Below are 22929 nucleotides of genomic sequence, written 5' to 3'. Positions count from 1 at the left end.
AGCTTTCCCCACTTACCCAGATGCATCCCAGAGATCAGATCCATTGGCTTGTGTTATGAAGGAACATATCTCTTTTACCTTCCCATCCTGAATACTAGCGAGCTCTCTCCTGTTCAGGGTCAGAACTCCAACACAATGTTTTTCTCCCTTTCCCAGCAGAAAAGCACTTTCCACATTTTACAGCAGAGCAGAAATAGATTTTTGTTTATGTTAGTAATCAGTAACTGGGGGAAAAAGTAATAATTTAACTGGACATAGAAAACAAGCAACCAGCACTACTGACCAAAGCCCCCTTTTTGTATTCACATACTGTTTTTAGTCCATGCAGATCATTGCCTGGTGCTGGGAGTATATCTGTCAGATGAATTCTCCTGGACATTGGTGCACCCTGGGGAAGGTAAAGTGAAGACATTGCTGACAGAAAACTGAGCTGAGGGATCTCTATTTCATCCTCAGTAGATACATGGGAGGTAGTTGGTATTCCATAGCTATCCTTCTCACAGCTTATAGGTGTACGGTCTTGTGTCTTCAGTAACAGTGAGTGAGAACCTAGATTCTCATTTTTGCAAGATTACAGGTTTTCATCCACGTGAAAGCAAAACACATTCACATTTCAGATCCTTCCCACCTGGCATTTGTCTGGGTTTTCCTTGTGGTTTTGCTATTCCTATGGGCAGTTTAGTTTATACCAGGGCTGTCGAGCTCAGGCATCTGTTATCCAACACTATTTAACCTGCCGTGTAGTAAGTTAGCAGGTGCCTCCTGTGTTGTGTGGCAGGTTGCTAAGAAAGTTGACAGGAAGACTGTTGCAAGACTTCTGCCCGTGTGAGATTCAAAATATTGAGCTAGATGGACCTATATGTTCTTCTGAGGATTTTCCAAGTTTCTTCTCCCAAATTAGCTGTGTGCAAGTTCTGTTGAAGAGTACAATTTCTCTGGCTTGAGAACAGAAAAATGGCCTTCTTCCATAGTGGTGGTTCCTCTCTGTCAGGAAACCTTGGGTTCCAGAAGCGCTGAACGGCAATCCCTTGTCCAATAGTTATTCTCTTGAGTTTCCTCCTTTGCTGAAATCAGTAAACAGGAGCAGAGATGATCAGTGATGTAAAAAGTACTTGTGGTTTCTTACTGCAGTAGTCTAAGACCATGGCTGAAAGGCTGCCTAGCTCTGTCCCCAGACCAACTCCCTAGCTCTAGCCAACTATGCATCTAAATCAGGGGCAGGCAATTATTTTGGGTGGAGGGCTGCTTAACAAGGTTTGGTGAGCTATCGAGAACTGCATGGGTAGCCCTGCCCCTTGACAGGTGCCCCACCCCCTAGCCACCATCTTAGGACCAGAAGTCCTGCCCCTAACCCCTGACCTTTGCCATCAGAAGTCCCTATCCTTCCCCACCCCCAATACTCCTTTTGGGAGGGGGGTGGGTACCATCTTAGAACCAGAAAAAAACAAATCATGCACTAAAAAATTTTGTCATGATTTGTGTTTGTGTACTGTATATCAAGGTGATTGTATAATAACTCAAAAATAAATTCTTAGTCGTGTGTGTGTGTGTGTGTGTGTGTGTGTGTGTGTGTGTGTGGTGGGGGGGTGTATGGTGGGTGGGTATGCTTATGGTAGGAGGTGCATGGTGTGTGTTTGTGTTTATGGTGGGGGTGTATGATGGTGGGGTGTTTGCGTGTTTATGGTGGGGGTGCATGGTGGGTGGGTGCGTGTGTGTTTATGGTGGAGGGTGTATGGTGGGGTGTGGAGGTGTTTAGGGTGGTGTGGGTGTGTGGGGGGTGTGGCTGTGTATTGGGGGCATAAGGTATGTTGGGGGGTTGTGTGGCATTTGTGGGGTGTGGGGGTGTGGCTATGGAACACACTGTCCTAGCCTGCAATAAATGCGGGCAACACGGGGGGGGGGGGGGGTGTATGTATCTGTATGTCTTTGTGTGTCTGTGTGTGTGGGTTGTGGAGTGTGAAGGAGGGTGAGATGGGTGTAGGGACCCCACAAACTTCCCCCATGGTGCAGCAGCAGGTGGGGGCGCTGGTGACGGGCTCTGGCCATCATTGCATGTGCACAGCCTCCGCCCAGCCATTTGTTTCCCTGGCACTCCCCACACTTGCAGGGCACAGGAAGGAAGCCCCAGGTACTGGAGCCAGATGCTTTCCGCACTCCAGCCCACTCCAGTACCTGGAGTTTCCTCCTGTGCGCTGTGAGTGCGAGGAGTGCCAGAGAAACAAACGGCCTGGCAGGGCCTGCACTCCTTGCAGCACTGGCTGGAGCCAGGCAGCAGAGCAGGGTTCCCACCCCCTCCCCTGCTGCTGCTGCCCCTGCTGCCTGCCAGAGCTCCGTGCCATGGGGGGAGTGTCAGAGGGGTCCCCATGCCCCTCTCTCCTCACACCCACACCCTGCTCCATGCTACTCCTGCCCAGGAGTGCTGGCTCCATGCTACAGCTTGCCCCAGCCCCAGGGTCTGCACTCCAGCCCAGCTGCAGCCCCACCCATGCTTCCCAACCTGCTGCCCAGAGGGAGCAGAGCACCAGGGGAGCCTACAGCAGCAGCTCCACCCTGTGCTAGCGCAGCCGGCCCTTCCACCTACAAGGGTGGGAGTGAGACATAATAGGGTATGTTGGGGGTGGGTGTAGGCATACTGAGATTTACTTCTCTGCAGGCCCAAAACCTCATGCTGTTTTATTCAGGAATCAACAACACCTAAGTGGGAAAATGAAAGTAACTCTGGAACAACAGAGCTTGAGATCAGAGCTCCACCCTCTATCTCATAATAATAAAGACTAACACTTTAACCCTATAATTGCCCAATTATGACAATGCGGGTAGTGGAGATGGAAGGGGCAGCTTGCGTGACACCAGGCAAAGCCGCACTTCAGTGCGCCTTATCTGAATGATGGCATAGGAACAGTCAGGTATAGCAGGGAAAAAAGGCAGGCTGCAATGGCTGAATAATGTCTGGTCTGACTTCCAGCTAACACAAAGAACTTGTGGACAGGCAATTTTGCTGAGAAATGGGAGATACACAGGTTCCAACCCCTTGTTGGTCAGTACAGCCCAAAACCTGATCTCTGTTTTCCTTGACGTGTGCCCTCAGCCCTAGATTATTGAGCACAGAGGTAATTAAGATCTAAAGCTTGCTAGGAGACCCCTAATGCCACTCCTTACCTACATGAGAGGAAATTGGATTTTGGCCTAATTCTGTCCATTTGAGGTTGCAGATTCTACTAGGGGGTAAAGCACCTAAAATGATGTGCTGTGATACTGAATATGTATTGTAACCTTTGCTCCTTTGTAGAAAAGGGACTGTGCACTTTTTTAGAAGGTACCCATTAGCCAAAGAGAAATTACAGGGATGAATAAAAGGGTTGTTTGATCAAAGTTAAGAGCCTAAGATATACAGGATCGCCTAAATTATCTAATCGCCATTTCTGGCCTTGTAAAGTATGTTAAATTTCTGTGCTACATAAGAGTGCTTTCAATAAACTAGAAGCAACACCAAACCATTCCATTTTCTTTCTTTTTCGTTATCAAACTTATTTATAACAAATTGCGTGGTTTACATGAGCAGACACGTACTGCACAGTAAACTGCTCTACTTGCAATTAAATTTGCTACCTGCAAATGCAAGTAGCAAGTTTACTCACAAGTAGTAACTGCAAAGTAACACACATGTAGATGCTGACCAGCAGCAAATTTTCCCCCAACCAGCCCTGCCATTAGGAGGCCAGCCTCAGCTCTGCCCCAGGGTCCAGAGCCTCTCCTGTTTCTGCTCCTGTCCCCAGCCCCAGGGCCTTAAAGTCTGTGGGCACACTGGGGCCTAGGGGCATATGCAGGCAGCCTGTGATGACAGCTGGCTACTACTTCCCCCAGCACAGGCTGCAGGGCAGCTGAAGCACCCTACTTGCACCCTGGCACCACTCCTTAGCACCTCAGTGTCATATGGTTTCCTGGGCCACACCATCCAACCCCACAGGATACTGCAGACACCTGCCAGGCCTGGCAGCACCAAGACCCAGGTGCAACTGGCTTGTGGCCACTGGGGCCAGCTCCAGGAGATGGAGGAAACTGGGAGATAAGCCAGGGAAGAAAGTGAGGAGCCAGGGCCAGGAGGCTGGAGGCAGTGGGAAAAGCCGGCAGACATGCTGGGACTAGAAAGAGAAGGTGGAGTGGTGAGCTGTGGAGCTTGGGAGAGAGCCAAGCAGCTGATGGAGCTGGCAAGGATAAAGCTGGAAAATAGCAGGGGTGAGCAGAGGCGGCAGGGAAAGCTAAGGAACTCAGGAGATTGGGAAGAAAGCGGAGGCAGTGGAGGTGGACGTAGCCAGGCTGGAGAGCTGGGGAACTGGGCAGCAGACGGGGAGGATCAAAGGGCAGAAGCCAGGAGCTGGGAAAAGCCAGGAGAGAGTGGAGAAGCCAGGAGACAGCGGAGAGGAGCCAGGGGACAGAAGAGGGCAGCTTGAAAAAGTGGCTGGAGCAGAAGCCATGGGAGAAAAGACATAGTGGGGGAGCAGAGATAAGCTGGGAGGGTGACAGAGAGCTGACCAGGCAGCAGAGTGGGAAAAAGCTGGGAGAAGTCAGGGGGCTGAGCTGGGAGATGGCAGAGACAGTAGGGCCAGGTTAGAGGGGCAATGGCAGAGTCCAAGGACAGCAGAGGAGCGGCAGAGACAGGGGAGCGGAGAGGCAAGCCAGGAAATAAAGCTGGGATGGCACAGAAAGCTGGGAGGTGGAGGCAGCTAGCCAGGAAATCTGGCCAGGGAGAGAAAGTGGAGGTGGCAGGGCAAAGATGGGAAACCTGGGAATGGAGGGAGACACAGAGAAGGTCAGGAGAGAAAGAGAAAGCCAGAGGATGGAGATTGGATGAGGGGGGTAAAAGAGAACAGAGATGAGGTGAGGGGTGCGGGGAGGTGGAACAAGCCAAGGAAAAAAGCAGGGATCAGAGGGCCAGCTGGGGGAGGCAGCTGAGGGATGGAGGCAGAAATGGAGGTGGAGGAGACAGTCAGCGGAGACGGCTGGGAGAGACTGGGAAAGCAGCAAGATAATAGGGCAGAAGCTGGGAGACAGCAAGTCAATGGAGCAGAAGTGAGGGGTGGTGAAAGTCAGGGTTTGGAGGAGAGCAGAGCCGGACTTTAGAGGAGAGCAGAGCCAGGGCTTTGGAGTTGGCAGAGATGGAGCCAAGATGACAGACAGAGAGAGCCAGACAGACAGACAGAACAAAGGTCGGAGGGGCAGAGAGCAGAGATTGGAGTGGGGCCAGGAGGTTAGTAAGACAAAAACCCAACTCAGGGTTCCAAAATAACAGTTTTATTAAATAGGCAACGCACTATACAGCCCCACGAAATTATTGGTTCCCACACACACACACACACACACACACACACACACAATGGTAGCAGGAGAGGAAAGGCTTAATGGAGGGATTTGAGGTCCAGGTGTGCAGAGACAGAGTTCAGGTTCCTTGCTTGGGGAAAGAAGGTGGGTGATAGCTACCTATCCCAGGCTGAGAGTTGATCCTCGATGGCCAGCCAGGGTCTCCTCCAGCAAGGTGTTGTCCAGAGGAGGGTTGCCGGCAGGGCCTCTGGGTGGACAGGTGGCGCAGCATAGTGCTGGTCCAGATGGAGAGGGCGTCCCAGGGAGGTCACGCTCTACCACCCCTTTTACTACAGGTGGGCTACCTGTGACTGCAAATGGCAGGACATGTCCAGGCAAGGGCCAATCCTGTTCAGATGAGGTCAAGCAGTTCCAGGTGTCCTCATTGTCCAGTGGGATACAACGGTGGAGTTTCTGGTTTCTATTCTGTTCTTTGTTTCTATGTTGCTGGTTTCCTGAGGGTCTTTATCTTTCAAATATTGTGTCCTGGGAGTAGGTTTGTGGTTTCAGGGAGAGTCAATGCAAGGTGGTGGTCCAGTCATTGAGATGATAGTCCAGTCGTTGAGTTGATGGTCCGGTCATTGAGCAGGAGCTATTTTTAGACCTGCTACCATTATGTCTAAAGCACCCTCATTTTCTCTCATCCAGGGAACCGATTTACATAGAAGGGGTAGGTATGAGTTGGAACACAGTTACAATAGGGTATGCCCAGGCAGGGGACACAAAATGGAGACTTGACATTACAAGATGGACACTTAACATTATAAGATGGAGGGTTAACATTACTTTGGTTAACTTACAAGAATAGGCCTATATCATACATTATCAATATAAAGCAGTAAAAATCAATACAAACATAATAGGAATACAATATAAAATAATAAAAATGAATGCAAAGATACCAGAACCCTACAGGCAACCCCCACTTACTGCTGTTTTGCTTAGCGCTGTTTCGCTATAACACTCATTTTAAATTGATACCCGACTCAACTTAGCGTGCAGCAAGTTTCATTATAATGCTTGCGGTCGCCATCTTGGGTCATTAAAAACACTTGTAGTCACCATCTTGGGTTGTCAAAAACTTTCAGTTTCACTTAACGCTCATTTCACTTAATGCTCAGTTTTTCAGGAACCAATTAGGAGCACTAAGCAGGGGTTGCCTGTATTTACAATATAAAAAGGGGCTTGTCACAATAATGGCATACAAGAACTTAGCTTATCTATGACTACTTATAACTACTTATAAGGGATAGAGAGGGCAGAGAGAAAGTCAGAAATGGTTAGGGAAGGGGAGGGAATGTATTTTTAAATAAATAAATAAATAAAAAAGAAAAATTGGGGGTTTTGCTACACCAGCAGCTCCAACTCCTCCCTAGAGGAGGCCCCTGCCTAGGCAACCACATGCTGCACACCTCTAACCCAGGACACCATGAGGAGCTGCACACCCTTGCCACCAGCATGGACCAACCCAAAGCTGCCAGGCTTTTCTGCCACACCCACCTGGTAAGCCCAGCACTGGGGGAGGGCCCACCCTGGCCAAGCATCGCCCCTCCCTCCCCAATCTGGCTTGGCCACATTCCCCTGGTCCCCAAGTCCCCCACCACCACAGCACACAGGGAGGCAGGAGACAGTGGAAAACTGTATTGAGCAGCCTTTGCCCTCACAGCTAGGTGGGCACAGGCCTCTCACATACTGAGGAATGTGTTGATGCCAGCAGCAGTGTCCTCCTCAGCTGCAGGGGGCAGGAACATGTAGCACAGCCATAGGAGCCTTCAAGGCAGTGGCAGAGGTTGTGAGGCAGCATGGCTTGCCCGCTGCACCATCAAAACTCAGAGTCCTGTGCCAGGTGCACAGGTGTGCCCAGGGCACCATGGCCCTCAGCAGCAGCAAGGAATAGTGGTTTGGGCACTCCTCAGTCTGTGCAAACAGTTCCTCACACTGTGCCCAGGACACTTAAAACATGGGCATGCTCAGGGCACAGCTCTGTCACAGGCTGTGGGGGCAGACCCAGGGCACCTCCCTGGAGTGCCCCCTGTGGGGAGGTCAGGGGCAGCTCTGTATCCCAGTCATCCCAGAGCCCCATGCCCACCAAGCCTGGGTGCTGTGAGCTTGGCAGCAGCACAAGAGACAGGCTAGCTTGCAGGAGGAGAAGAGGGGGAAGTGGCTCTGCAGCCATGGCAGCAGGTACATGGCCTTCCCAGGCCTAGGAAAGAGGGAGCCAGGCTGCCTGTGGCCAGCATCACACAGCACACCAGCCCCTGTGGAGCAAACACAGATGGGGGGATCAGTCTGTGGCCACCTGCGTCTGGGCCTGCATGGCCAGCTTACCATGACCTGTGGGCACCCATGCACACATGATCCCTGATTTGAGGCTTGGCAGCACATGGCCCCCTGCTACAGAGCATCTTATCACAGAAATGTTGCAAATGCTCACAAACAGACCCTTCCTCATGGCTCTGCAGGTCCTGCAGTTTCACACAGGGGAGAGGCAGCAGATGGCATCTCAGGGTTACTGCCAGCCTTGGCTGGGGCACTATGGATGCACCAGCTCTGCCAGAGGAGGACCCAGGATGGGACCCTCCTGCTGCACTGGCTTGTGACAGCATTCGAGGAGCAGCTTGTGGACTCATGGGTGTGGTGGGTGAAGGTTGTCACCTGGCAAGAGGCTTGATGGGCAGAGAATGTCGCCCATGAGGAGGCATAGGACCAGGCAGACCAGGAGTTCAGTCCAAGGCTCCTGGCCCTGGAGAAGCATCACATTGAAGCCCTGGAGCAGCAGGTTCTGCTGGTGGCCAGGGCAGTGGAGGTGGCAGAGGAGGACCGCCAGGTGCTGGATGTTGTCCTGGCCCTGGTGGTCACTTTCAAGCTACCCACTGCCCTGCCCCCGGGTGCAGCCCCACCTGCCCCCTGGCACCCAGCAGCTGCCCAGCAGCATCCCCCCCCCCCACCCCGCCATGGGCCTGGGCAGAGGTCCAGCACTACATCAACCATCCAGTAGTTCCTGCCCCCACCCCCACACTGAGCCCCCAACCACCTAGCCCTTCCGCCTGGGCCCAGCCCCAACACTCACCCCAGCTCCATGCAGCCATAAAGCAGGAGTTGCCCATAGCAGGGCCATCACTATGTGTGGGCCCTGCTGGCCCTGGTCACTGTCTGCAGGAGGTGCAGATGGGTGCACCAGGAGAGCAGCAGCCACTGTCACCCCTGGGTGAGCCCCCAGCCCACTGGGCTTGATGCAGCATGTGCACCCACAATGGCAGAACCAGAGGCTGGAGTGCTGGGTGCCTATCCCTGAGCTCCACCCCCTAGGCACCCTCACCCCACAGCCCCCCACCCTAGGAGGGCACACATCATGTACACAGTTTACACAAGGAAGAGGGTGTTTTATTGGTGGTGGGTGGGGTGGGGTGATTGGTAAAGGGGTGCTGTGGGGAGGGAGGGAGGACTCTGTTGTTGGGGATGGAGTGCGGTCTGTTTCTGTGAAGGGAATAAATTGCTTTTCAGAGAACTGTCTGCAGTGAGTGTGGTGCTGGGGGTGGGAGTTGGGCAGGGGTCCATGGACGGCTACCCAGGAAGGTTACAGAAGGGAATGCAGGAGGACGTGGTTGGCCAGAGCCTCTTGCACCCAGTACCCTGTCCTCCACTGATGAGTGTGTGGCTCACCTAAAGCCTCAGTGTGGGGGCTCGCCACTGCCACTGCTGCCACAGCTTGTGCTCCTATTGCCAGGCATCTTCTGCCAACTGTGCCTCCTCTGCCCATGCCTCATTAAATAGCTCCCCCTGGACCTCACAGATGTTATGTGGCATGCAGGCTCTGACAAAGACCTGAGGGATGTTGGCCTCAGTGAACTCGAGATGGGAACCCACCACCACAGCCAGCTGAAAGTCCAGTTCCCCCAACACAAAGTGCCTGCTCTGCACTAGCACTGGCAAGATGGAGTTCTAAAAGATGCAGGTGTCATAGGCAGCTGGTGCTCACATTCATGAAGGCACCACAGTGGTGAACAATGGCCTGGAGCACAATGGAGTGGAAGCCCCACCACCTGGAGCAGAGATGATCACCAAAGGGTGGGCATATGATGGGTACGTGAGTCCTATCCAGGGCCCCAATGTACTAGGGGAATCCCAGGGGGTTGAATCCCACCACCACCACCAAGGGGATCATGCACGCAGAGCAGGTTGTTCCCCAGCATGTTCTGGAGGGCACACCTCCAGGATGGCCTCCCTGGCAGTGGCCTTGCCTATGGTGAAGAGGTGGCCAACATAGCGGAGGCTGGCAGATGTGGCCAGCTTGAGCAGGGCAATGGCCAGGCAGGAGCCCACAGGGACAGGCTGCCACATGGTTGTGTTCTGCCACTCCGGGAGATCCAGAAAAGTGGCCTTAGTCATCCAGAATGCCTCCAGCCCTGGTTCTCATAGAGGACTTCAATCATCCTGACATCTGCTAGGAGGGCAATACAGCAGTGCACAGACAATCCAGGAAGTTTTTGGAAAGCATTGGAGGCAACTTCCTGGTGCAAAGAGAGCATTGGAGGCAACTTCCTGGTGCTGGAAAGACCAAGTAGGGGCTGTGCTCTTCTTGACCTACTGCTCACAAACAGGGAAGAATTGGTGAGGAATGTAATAGTGGATGGCAAGTTAGGCAGCAGTGACCATGAGATGATTGAGTTCAGGATCCTGACAAAAGGAAGAAAGGAGAGCAGCAGAGTAAGGACCCTGGACTTCAGAAAAGCAAACTTTGACTCCCTCAGGGAACTGATGGACAGGATCCCCTGGGATGCCAGACTGGGCACCTCTACACACACATTTGATCCAGGATCAGATTATTTACAAATAAACTACTTGAGAGTAAACACTCCTGGGCAGGCGTCTACACATGCAGGGAAGTGGGAGCAGATTGGCTAGTAATGGGGTCCTGCATGCTTCCTGGGGGCCTGCAACGGGAGGGGATGGGCAACAAGCTGGGAGTTTGTGCCCCGCTCAGTTCTGCCAGTGTAGAGTTCTGCTTGTGCCCCTCACTTGCCAATCACAACAGCAGAGGGATAAGGATCTCCCAGTCCCCACTCCCTAGTCACAATCTCAGAGTAAGGGTGCAGGCTCCATTAGCAGGGCCCACCCTGGCAGCAGGCAGCTCCCAGAGGCAGGGAGCAATCTCCTGCCACCTGGTGGATGGCTGACTGGGAACAGATTTGCTCCCAGTCAGGTGTCTACATGAGTGCTACTGCGCCATTACTAATTGAGAATAAACTTGCTACTTGCATTTGCAGGTAGGAAATTTACTCTCAATTAGCAAAGTTTACTATGCAGTAAGCATGTGCACATGTAGAAGCACATGCTTACTGCACAGTAAACTATGCTAGTGCACAGTTAACTGTCTCATGTAGATGCACCCACTGAGGGGGAAAGGAGTCCAGGGGAGCTGGCTGTGTTTTAAAGAAACCTTACTGAGGGCACAGAAACAAGCCACACCAGTGTGCAAAAAGAATAGCAAACATGGTAAGCAACCATCTTGGCTTAGCAGAGAACTCTTCAGTGAGCATAAACCCAAAAAGGAAGCTTACAAGATGTGGAAGCTTGGACAAACAATTTGGGAAGAGTATAAAAGCATTGCTTGGGTATGCAGGGATGAAGTCAAGAAGGCCTAAAAGCAATTGGAGTTGCAGCTAGGAAAGGAAATGAAGGGTAACAAATAATGGTTTCTACAAGTATGTTGGTAGCAAGAGGAAGGTCAGGGAAAGTGTGGGTCCCTTACTAAATAGAGGAGGCAACCTTATGACAGAAGATAAGGAAAAGGCTGAAGTACTCAATACCATTATTACCTTGATCTTCACAGGCAAGGTCAGCTCCCAGACTACTGCACCAGGCAGCCCAGTTTGAGGAGGAGGTGAGTGGCCCTCAGGGGTGAAAGAACAGGTTAGGGACAGAAAAGCTGGATGTGTACAAGTCCATGGGGCCAGATGCAATGCATCTGGGGGTGCTGTCAAGTCAACAGCTGATGTGACTGCAGAGCCACTGGCCATTATTTTTGAAAACTCATGGCAATCAGGGGAGGTCCCAGATGATTGGAAAAGGGCAAATATAGTTCCCAACTTTAAGAAAGGGAAGAAGAAGGATCCAGGGAACTACAGACCAGTCAGCCTCATCTCAGTCCCTGGAAAAATTATGGAGCAGATCCTCAAAAAATCCATTTCTAAGCACTGGAGGAAAAGAAGGTGACTAGGAACAGTCAGCATGTATTCACCAAGGGCAAGTCATGCCTGACCAACCTGATTGCCTTCTGTGATGAGATGACTGGCTCTGCAGACATGGGGAAAGCAGTCAACGTGATACACCTTGATTTTAGCAACGCTTTTAATACTATCTCCCAAAGCATTCTTGCAAGCAAGCTGAGGAAGTATGGGTTGAATGAATGGACTTTAAGGTGGCTAGAAAGCTGGCTGGATTGTTGGGCTCAACGGATAGTAATCAATGGCTTAATCTCTATCTGGCAGCTGATATCGAGTGGAGTGCCCCAGGGGTCAGTCCTGGGGCTGGTTTTGTTCAATATCTTCATTAATGAGCTAGAAGGTGGGATGGAGTACACCCTCAGCAAGTTCACAGATGACACCAAGCTGGAGGGCATAAATGGCGTGTGCCTCTGGCCGCTAGGGGGGCATGGCTGCACTGGTGGCAGCAGGAACCCCGTGGCAGTAAGCATGGAGCTTCTGCAGACACCACTGACACTGTCGGTGGCGCTTTTTTGCAGGGTGTGCACTGCCACACTCAGGGGTGCATGTGCACCCGCATGCACCCCTACACATTGCCCCTGCTGGAGAGTGTAGTAAAGACACCAGAGGGTAGCACTAGGATTCAGAGTGACCGAGACAAATTGGAGAAATGGACCAAAAGAAATCTCATGAGGTTCAACAAAGCCCTGCACTTAGGACTGAGCAATCCCATGCACAGCTACAGCCTGGGGACTGATTGGCAGCAGCTCCGCAGAAAAGGACCTGGGGGTTACAGTGGACAATAAGCTGAATATGAGCCCACAGTGTGCCCTTGCTGCATTAGTAGAAGCATTGCCAGAAGATCGAGGGAAGTAATTATTCTGTTCCATACTGGTGAGGCCACATCTGGACTAGCATATTCACTTTTGGGCCTCCCACTATAGAAAGGATATGGACAAGTAGGAGAGAGTCCAGCAGAGGGCAAAAAAAATGGGGGCATGTGACTTATGAGGAGAGAATGAGGGAACCATGTTTATTTAGTGTGCAGAATTGAAGACTGAGAGGGGATTTAATAGCAGCCTTTAACTACGTGAAGGGGGGGTCCAAAGGGGATGGGGCTGGACTGTCCTCAGTGGTGGCAGATGACAGAACAAGGAGGAATGGGCTCAAGTTGCTGCAAGGGAGGCTTAGGTTGGATATTATGAAAAATTTTCTCACTAGGAGGGTGGTAAAGCACTGGAACAGGCTACCTAGAGATGTGGTAGAATCTCCTTCCATGGGGGTTTTTAAGACCCAGCTAGACAAAGTCTTGGCTTGGAATAATCTAGTTGGGGCTGGTCCTGCTTTGAGCAGGGGTTGGACTAGATGCGACCTCCTGAGGTCGCTTCCAGCCCTCATTTTCTATGATTCTATGAACACAAAGTCACATCCATATATCTTAATAACATTACAACTACACAGATTACCACTACTGTCTATGGTTTCATTATAGATTTTAGTAATAACAAAAACGGGGGAATGAATGTGTAAACAGACACATCCTTGCCCCACGTGTTCGACAATAGAATTACCATGCTGCTGTGGTGATGCCAATACAAAATAACATGTGCTGGTGTCTAAATTTAAACACGCATTTGTGGGATCTACGGCACGGTTTTCATCAATGAATTTCAATCCTTGTTTTATGATACATCTTTTTAGACTGACTGTTTTTAACCTTTTTGACATGTTGGCTATTTAATGAGGGGGATAAACTATGTATCCACCTAAACCATCCAGTTTCTAAGATGTGTGTAAAAGCAAAACAACAGGGTTGTATGATGTGAGTCGGTGTTTCCAAAAAGCCCTGCCCTCCAAGATGGAGGGATCCCCCTTATAACCTTTGCCCTCATCACCAAGTTCCAACCAAAATCAAGTATTTTCTGAGCCCCACTGATGCTGACCAGTCAGTTCTGAAAAATGTCACCACCACCTTGTGGAGTGACCATTGGCTTAAGACCGGCCTCGCCGGTCAGTGGCGGGAAGTTTAACAAAGGGACCTGGACAAAGGAGGAGGAGTGGGTTACCTCTCCCTCTGTAATCTTTGCATGTAGTCACTCTGTGGTATACTAAAGGGAGGGGAGGAGGGGCAGGGTTGGGCTGCAGCCCTAGAGCAGTGAGACAGGCAGGGAGGTTGATTTCTCCACGTGTGGCTCTGCACTTTGAGCACCCTCGTGCCCCAGCTAGCCCCCGCACCGCCCAAGACTGCTACCTGAAGCCTGGGGCTGACCCTCTGTGCCTTGTTCCCCAGGCCCTGGTGTAAACTGCTCCACCCCAGCTCAAATTGCTGCTATCCCAGGCACACAGGTAGACACTGTGCCCAGGAGTAGTTTACTCCTGCTCAAACTGCCCTGGAGTTTATTACTTTGAATTAATTGCATGTGTAGATGCACCCAGTAGAACTAGCTTTGGTAGCTTTGCTATTTTGGCAGGGCTAGCCCACACAGAGCACACGGCATGTGCCTTTTCTTGATAGGTCTGGTACATTACTTGCTCTTCAATTTCTTATTTTGTTGGTTTTTTAGCAGCCCAAAACATTTATCCATTTGGTCTTGGTTTATCTCGAGGGCCACTAACACTTGTCCATGGGTGTCCGAGACTGCCTTTAACATTTGTTATAGCTATTTATTAGCTAAAACTCAGGGGCTACCTCCCCCCACACACCACCCCCCTTTGGGTGTCACATCTGCATGGGACAGCTAGTCTCCCCTTCTGGCAAACATGTGAGTATCCTGATTCAGAGGCTGTATCCTTAACTCCCCTGCTGAATAGCTAACTGATGCCCCTTTCCTCCAAGAATTTGCCCAATCCCTTTTTGAATCTCGCTAAACTATCAGCTTTCACAACATCTGGTGGCAATGAGTTGCACACTTTAATTACATGCTGTGTGAAAAAGAATTTCCTGTTGTTACTTTTAATGTACTACCTACTAGTTTAATTTGGTGACCCCTAGTTCTTGTACTGTGTGAGGGACTAAGTAATAAATCCCTATTGACCTCCTCTTCACCATTTAGTATTTTGTAAACCCTTTCATTTCCCTCCTCAAGCATCTCCTTTCTAAACTAAACAGGCCTAGCCTCTTTAGTCTCTCCTCATATGGAAGGCCCTCCAGACCACTAATCAGCCTTGTTGCCCTTCTTGGGACCTTCTCTAGTTCTTCTGTCTCCTTTTTGAGGTGTGGGGACCAGAGCTGGGCACAGTATTCAAGGTGTGGATGCACCATGAATTTATAAAGGGGCATGATGATAACTTTCTGTTTTGTTTACAATTTCCTCCTCAATGATCCCTAACGTTTGCCTTTTTGACGGTCGCTGAGCACTGAGCTGATGTTTTTAGCGTACTGCCCACAATGACTCCTAGATTTCTTTCCTGTGTGGTATCAGCTAATATAGAGTCCATCATAGTGTAGGTATAATTTGGATTGTTTTTGCCCACGTGCATCACTTTACCTTTATCTACGCTGAATTGCACCTGCCATTTAGTTGCCCATCTACTCACTAGTGCCAGATCCTTCAGTAGTTCCTCACAGTCCACCTTGGTCTTTACCACTTTAAATAGTTTTGTGTCATCTGCAAATTTGGCCACCTCACTATTCACCTGTTTTTCCAGGTCATTTAGAAATACATTAAATAGCACCAGACCCAACACAGATCCTTGGGAGACCCTGCTGTTAACATCTTCCCATCCTGAGAACTGACCATTTATACCCACTCTTCACTGTCTACAGTGAATGCCATCTGGTCTTGGTGATTTGCTACTGTTTATTTTATCGATTTCCTCTACAACCCCATCTATTGAAACCTCATTTCAGGCCAGCTCCACTGACTTGTCCCTAAACAGGTATGGATCTGCCGAGGGAACTTTCCTAACATCTTCCACAATGAACACATGGAAAAAATGCATTTAGTTTCTCAGAACGGTCCCATCATCCTTCAGTACCCCTTTTACGCCCTGATCATCGAAAGGCCCAACCGACTCCCTGGCAGGTTTTCAGCTTCTAACTTCTAAATAAAGAATTTTTTATTGTTATCTTTTATGTCCCTAGCAAGTTTCTCCTCAACTTCTTTTTTAGCTTATTACAGTTTTACATTTGATTTGCCAGAGTTTATGCTCTTTTTTATTTCCCTCAATAGGATTTGACTTCCACTTTTTGAAAGGAACTTTTTTTCTGCTTATTGCCTCTGCAGCTCTGCTACTAAACCACGTTGCCTTTCTTTTGGTCTGCTGTCTATTTTTTTGATTTGCAGTATGCATTTGTGCCTCCAATACAGTGTTATTAAGCCATCCCCATGCTGCTTGCAAGTTCTTTACATCCTTAGGGGCCCCTTTTAATTACTGTCTAACTAGCTTCCTCATTTTGTGGTAGTCTCCTTCTTTAAATTAAAGGCTACTATGGTAGATTTTCCTCTTGTCTCCCCTCCTACATGGATGTCAAACCCAACTACATTGTGGTCACTAATGCCAAGCACCTGAGTAACTCTTACCCTTTTCACTGAGTCCTGTGCACTACTTAGGACTAAGCCAAGAATGATCTTTCCTCTTTACCTTTTAGGAAGCAGTCTTCTAAAACTTCTAGAAATATGGTCTCTGTACCCCGGCCTGATGTTCGATTCACCTTGTGTGGTTGTGGATTGGTGAAATAGGGCCAGGCCAGATAAAAACTGTACACAGGAACCTGTTATTACCAGTAGTGGGACCACCACTGGATTTGAAGAGAGGGGAAGTTTAAGGTAGCAGGGATGTTGTTGTGTTTTACCATCCAGCTATAAAGGATAAGCACTGGTGATATACAAATTCCTCTTGTGGGTTCAGGCTGAACTTGTTTCCCACATGCTTTCAAAGAGCTGAAAACCCTAGAGTATTAGTAGGTCACATGCAAGACAACATCTACTAGATTCTAAAAGAGCTAAAATCCTTGAGGTTGCTCAAGGTCTATTAAGAGCTGCACTGTGAGAGCAATGCCCCCTAGCAGCAGTGACAACAGCAATGGTGAGGCAGGGGCAGAGCCGACCCTGGTGGGGTGCGGAGCCTGGGGCAAATCAGCCTGTGCAGGAGCCCTTTAACACTGCGCAGGGCTGTGGGACCCCCACAAAGACAGGGCATGGCAGTGCTGTAGCAATGAAATTAATTTCATTGCTACAGGGCCAAGCAGATCCTGTGTGCCCCAGACGAGCCGCTCTTCAGCAGATGTGAAGCTGGTGGCATGCGGCAGAGAAGGGGGTGGCAAGCGACTGGACGCTTCTTCCACGGCATGGGGATGAGCCACCAGCTCCAGGTGGGCCCTGTGGAAGGGGCCGTGGCCTCTCCGCCCAGCTCCATGGGGCCCCCCAAAGTGCAGGGCCTGGGGAGGTTGCCCCAATTCTCCCTACCCAAGGGATGGCTCTGGGCAGGGGAAAGCTCGGGCTAGCATCTACACTGGCTCTGCTGGATGCAATGTTCACCCTCCATGAGACAGAAAGAGAACTCTGAACATACTGACTCCACTAAACTGTTAATTATGGGCTGAGGTGGACTACTGATTGCTAAGTGTTTCCTAAATCTATTCAAAGTCCCATTTTCCTTCCCCCATTACTAAACCCTGTCATAGTTCAGTACTGCTTGCCAGTATTAAAATGTGGTCACATTGGAACACCCGGGCAGAATTTATTTTCCCTGGTGTTACTCCTGCCAAAACCGACTCCTGTCCTGCATATCAAGATCTCAATGAAGCCAATTCCTCTTCGTGTGAGAGAGGTGAGGAAGCCACAACATCAACCCAAGGGTTTTAGTAAAATGCTTAGAACTGTTTTAGGACAAGACCGAACAAAGGACCCAGTTACCAGCTGTAACAATTGCTGGCTTGCCATTGTAGTCCAGAGGAGCCCCAGCCAAGATGCCAGGTCTTAAACCCATTATTTACTTCCATAGAGTACCCTACCATGACAGAAGTGCAGAGAGAAATCCAAAACAGGGACAGCTTGTACCAGAGACCATCTGATACTCAAGCTGTGTATTAGTCAACCACAGGTTAATGTTTCATTTCTACAAGATTAAGACCTTGAATCTACGTCCCTGGTATACAATGCATTCTGCTTCTTTGGCCACTCTCTCCTGAGGTGAAAAGGCAAAAATCCAGATTAAACAGCCAGCGAAATTACACTGGCAGATACTTTGTGTTCCCAGACTGCTTCAAACCAGCTGATACATGCCAAAGAACTTCACCTGTAAAGAAAAACTCACAGGAGCAAGGGCTCCCAGCTACCTTTGTGATAATGAACTCTGCCTAACTTCTCCCATGCTCTCCAGTGCAGAGATTTTATAGCAATCACTTTACTCACCCAGAAGGAGCAAGATGATGATATAAAAAATAATGCCACTGTCGCAGGGCACCTCGGTGCCTGCTCCTAGAGAGGAGAAACTGCCAGGGAGAGAGCCCTGGCAGAGCCTAAGGAGCGCAGCTGCGGGTTGCCGGACCAACCACGGGGAGCCAGCTGCCTGTAGGGGGCAGGGCCTGGGCTTTATAAAGCCCAGGGCTGAGGCCAGGCTGGCAGTTCTCTGCCAGCAGCTAGAGAGGCAGGAGCTCCTGGAGTTAGGACGCAGAGAGACGCCTAAGAGCAAGTACCGCGGTTACATTGAGCCATGTTGTTGGAGCCATAGGGCTTTGAGTTAGTTATAGCCAGACGGCTGGAGCTTGCGTTTGTGTTACAGCCTAGGGGCTTGTGGTTTTGCTGTGACATTGTGATATTACACCCGGAGGCTTGGGTGAGGCTGTAGGGGTTGGAGGAGGCCTCAATCATAGGGACCTCAGAGAGTGTGGGGTGCCCTAGCGCCAGTGAGGGCGCAGGCTAGCGCCAAGAGGGCGCATTAATTTCACAGCGCCAGTGAAGGCGCAGCTCGCACGCCAGTGCAGGAGCGACTGGCGGCGAGGAGCACAACCAGTAGGTTGCAGACAGAGGATGTAGACCCTGGATCGCGTGTGGGGTACATAGACCCCAGCCCCAGGGAGAGGGGCGATTTTATTGGGAAGCCCAAGGTGGGCACGGTGAGTTCCGAAGAGGGGGAGCGCTATACCGAAATGTTGAGAAGCCCAAGGTGGGCACGGTGAGCCCCAAAGAGGGGGAGTGCCATATTAGGGAGCCCAGGACGGGCACAGCAGATGCCAGCAAGGGCATCACTTGCGGGGTGCATAGACCCCAGCCCCAGGGAGGGGTGATTATTGAGGAGCCCTAGAGCGGGCCATATTGAGGAGCCCAAGACGGGCCTAGCGAGCCCGGCCACAGGCTAGTGTGGCAACACCCCTCAGACGGAGGCAAGGTGCTGTGGTTGCCCCCGAGAAGACGGGGAGTAGCAGCGCGGGGAGCCGGGATCAGAGAGGGTACCCGTGCGGTTGGCCGGAAGGACCGGAGGCCCGCTAGAGAGTCCCTGAGCGGGACCACACCGTCAGGGAAGGCCCAGAGTGGGCTGGACGGGAGTCCCAGTGAGAGGCTGGGTACTAGAGAGAGCCCAGAGTGGGCTAGACTATAGAGTAGGCCCGGGAAGCGGGTGTACAGACACACCAACATCTATTACATCTGCGAGGCTTGGGGTGTAGTATTAGGGGCTGGTAGGAGCCACGCATTGCCCTTAAGGCTGGGGTGCCTAGGAAGCACCCATTGTATCAGGAGACCCCCAGGGGGTCCGGAAGAACCGCGGGGACAGAGGTCCCGAGTAGCCGTGCCCAGGGAAGACACAAGGCAGCCTCCCAACCTTTTATATTTTTCCAACAAGACATGGCGGGCGAGAATTAGAGGGTGCCCTTGGGCCGGCCTGACACGGAGCGAGGGACCTCGAGGAGATCACGGCCCTCTGAGAAGACCCCGCCGTGACAGCCACTTGAAGCTCCCTCTTTTTCACCAATGAACAGCTGCTGCCCCCTGACTCAAAACACAAGCCCTTACAGGAGGAAGAAAGTGATAGATCAAGGGCAAGCAAAACTTGGCCCATGGGCCAGATCGGGCCTGCAGTGGACTCCATTTCCCAGCAACCCCTGCCTGCATTGCTGCTGCCGGTTTCCATGGAGACCCCAGCAGTGACGGGGCTGTGACAGCATAGGGCCAGGGTTTCCATGGAGACCAGCCCTAGCAGTACTGGCAAGACACAGGGATCAGGCCTCCAGTGGGCTCCATTCCCAGCAATCCCTACTCACATTGCTGCAGCTGGTTCCCAGTGTCGAGGTTGGGGGCAGGGGGTGGTAGGAAATAGAAATTGTTTCCTCACTAGCTCTAAGGTGCTATGCTGTCTGTTTCTCAGGCAATATATGCAATTGCACCATACCAACAAAACAAATGAATCCCTCTATATATTGCCTCCACTTCCCAAAAACAGTTCCCAGGGAACCAGAGATCATAGCATTTGCAGAGCCTCTCTCTCTCAAAAAGATGCTTACAATGAAAATGAATTTACATTTTATATATAAGACCTTGCTTTAACTTGTGTGTGTGTGTGTGTGTGTGTGTGTGCGCATGCTGTGAGAGAGAGAGCTCTCTCTCTCTCACAGAAGTTAAAGCAAGGACTATCCAGTGACCATAAGGTAGGTCAGTAGCCTGGACCTGAGATCTTTGTCAAGTCACTCTGTGTCCATTTGTCACCTGTAAAATGGGGATAAAAGTCCTCCCCTTAAGCAATAGCACATTGCTATTGGAATTTGATTGACTATATCAGTAATTCAGCTAAAATCCCTTTATCAAATCCCAAGGCAAGGAGCAGTTGTGCAGTTAATTTATGCTATCAGGCCTCTAACTGGAAACTTCTGTGGGTGGCTTAGGAGCCACCTGACTGAAAGGGTGTAGCATGATCTGAATGAATGTAGCTGATGTTACCAAAGAGTGTAATAGCAGTGAACTGGAACCACGTCAGTCTTGTCCTGTAAGTAATTTGAAAACTCCATTGTGTGTTCTTTTGCTTGACATAAGTGAATAAACTCTGCATGCCCTTTATGTATGAGTGTGTGTGAAAGGGTGAATGGTGAGAGAATGGCATAGAGACAGGAAAAGAAGATTTAACTGTGTTTTGTAAGCAACAAGGCACCAAATATGTAAGTTACCAGTTAGTAAGCTAATTAATAGATGGCTGAAGAATCTCTCTGAGGCCTAGGGCACAAAGGAGATAATGAGAAGCAGGATGTGTGCATTCCTCTCAGATGGGCAACAAGGACACTCCAAGGCTGAGATCTCAACCGGAGATCAGTTTGGTTGAAAAAATTGGTATAAGCAGAAGATGCATGAGAAACAACTGCAAAAACAGACACTGGGTATGGAAAAACTCCAGATGCATCTGTTCACCCAGCTCCAGCCTGCTATCTGCATCTTCTCTCAATAGGCCTGGGCCGGCCACCCAGTACTCCTATTGAACAACTGCTGCTGGTAACTATAATATCTGAATGAAATGGTTGTTCTGTGTTTGTCTGAGTGTAATGATGTGTAGGATGACTGTGTGTGTCCGTATGAGTGGTGTGTCCAAACCTCTGTGTTTAATTCATGTAATCAATAAATGCGGCATTTTGCCTTATCCCCCTTTATAAGGTCTTGCTCTTGATTTGATAAATTGGTAATTCAAAGCAACAAGGGGCAGGGTTTAAGAGGCATACAAGCCCAGGGCCTCAGCAAGGGCAGTCAGTCTGACTCTACAAGCTACAGGGAGAAGAGCTCTGAAGCAAGAGTGCTGTAGCAAAGCAAATGACTGAAGTCCTCTTACCTCTGGGACTTGCAAGCAAGGAGCTGAGAGCTTGCAGGGATCTAGAACCAAGGATGAGGACAGTTTTGTCATATAGCTGGTGAGCCTGGAGTTTTGTTACAGCCAGATGGCTTGTATTATGGTTTGCGGTTTGTACCAGTAATCTGGTTTTGGACTAGCAGGGGAGGTAGGAGATCCCAGTAGTGTCTGAGGGGCCATGTGATTGCTTTGAGCCCTGCCAGGGGCTGGGACAAGCAACCAGAAAAGGGGCCCAGCACTTATAGATTCATAGATGTTAGGGTCAGAAGGGACCTCAATAGATCGTCGAGTCCGACCCCCTGCATAAGCAGGAAAGAGTGCTGGGTCTAGATGACCCCAGCTAGATACTCATCTAACTGCCTCTTGAAGACCCCCAGAGTAGGGGAGAGCACCACCTCCCTTGGGAGCCCGTTCCAGACCCTGGCCACTCGAACTGTGAAGAAGTTCTTCCTAATGTCCAGTCTAAATCTGCTCTCTGCTAGCTTGTGGCCATTGTTTCTTGTAACCCCCGGGGGCGCCTTGGTGAATAAATACTCACCAATTCCCTTCTGTGCCCCCGTGATGAACTTATAGGTGGCCACAAGGTCGCCTCTCAACCTTCTCTTGAGGAGGCTGAAAAGGTCCAGTTTCTCTAGTCTCTCCTCGTAGGGCTTGGTCTGCAGGCCCTTGACCATACGAGTTGCCCTTCTCTGGACCCTCTCCAGGTTATCCGCATCCCTCTTGAATTGCGGCGCCCAGAATTGCACGCAGTACTCCAACTGCGGTCTGACCAGCGCCCGATAGAGGGGAAGTATCACCTCCTTGGACCTATTCGTCATGCATCTGCTGATGCATGATAAAGTGCCATTGGCTTTTCTGATGGCTTCGTCACACTGCCGGCTCATGTTCATCTTGGAGTCCACTAGGACTCCAAGATCCCTTTCCACCTCTGTGCCACCCAGCAGGTCATTCCCTAGGCTGTAGGTGTGCTGGACATTTTTCCTCCCTAGGTGCAGCACTTTGCATTTCTCCTTGTTGAACTGCATCCTGTTGTTTTCTGTCCACTTGTCCAACCTGTCCAGATCTGCTTGCAGCTGTTCCCTGCCCTCCTGCGTGTCCACATCTCCCCATAGCTTTGTGTCATCTGCAAACTTGGACAGAGTACATTTGACTCCCTCGTCCAAGTCACTGATGAAGACATTAAAGAGTATCGGTCCAAGGACCAAACCCTGCAGGACCCCACTGCCCACACCCTTCAGACAGGAGGTGAGACTGTCATCCAGTTCAGTCCACCTTGGCCTCTGTGCTGGCTTCCCTGCCTGATCCCTGTTTTCCTACCTATTTAGACCTTCCTAGTAACAGAGGGAGAGTTTCCCTGTTACAAGGCTGGCTAGAGCAGAGTAGTTTCCTACCAGAGTAACTTGTTCTCTTGCTTCATTTTATCTTCTCCCATCCCTCATTACATCGTCTTCCTCTGAGTTCCATGAACTGATCAAACCTAGCCCCACCTGCCATACAGGCCTAGCTTATTGTTCCCAAAACATACATGCTTCTTCTACATTCATTTTCCTTCTGACCAGAGGTATCAAAAACATGGACTGGACCTGGCCTGTGGAGA

The 22929-nt window shown here is 50.4% G+C and overlaps 1 protein-coding gene across 1 annotated transcript in view; it reads left to right on the top strand.

The window, feature by feature from the left end:
• Positions 1-327: 327 nt before the first annotated feature.
• LOC106738781 (cytochrome P450 2K6) overlaps positions 328-22929 on the top strand; it is a 47566-nt gene continuing 24964 nt past the window's right edge. The window contains exon 1 of the mRNA XM_059720218.1: positions 328-397. The gene's annotated coding sequence lies outside the window, so the exon portion shown is untranslated. The remainder of the gene's footprint in view (positions 398-22929) is intronic.

The sequence above is a fragment of the Alligator mississippiensis genome, unplaced genomic scaffold (genome assembly GCF_030867095.1).
Source record: "Alligator mississippiensis isolate rAllMis1 unplaced genomic scaffold, rAllMis1 scaffold_27, whole genome shotgun sequence".
Lineage (NCBI taxonomy): Eukaryota > Metazoa > Chordata > Crocodylia > Alligatoridae > Alligator > Alligator mississippiensis.
This window is presented reverse-complemented; position numbering and strand designations above follow the sequence as displayed.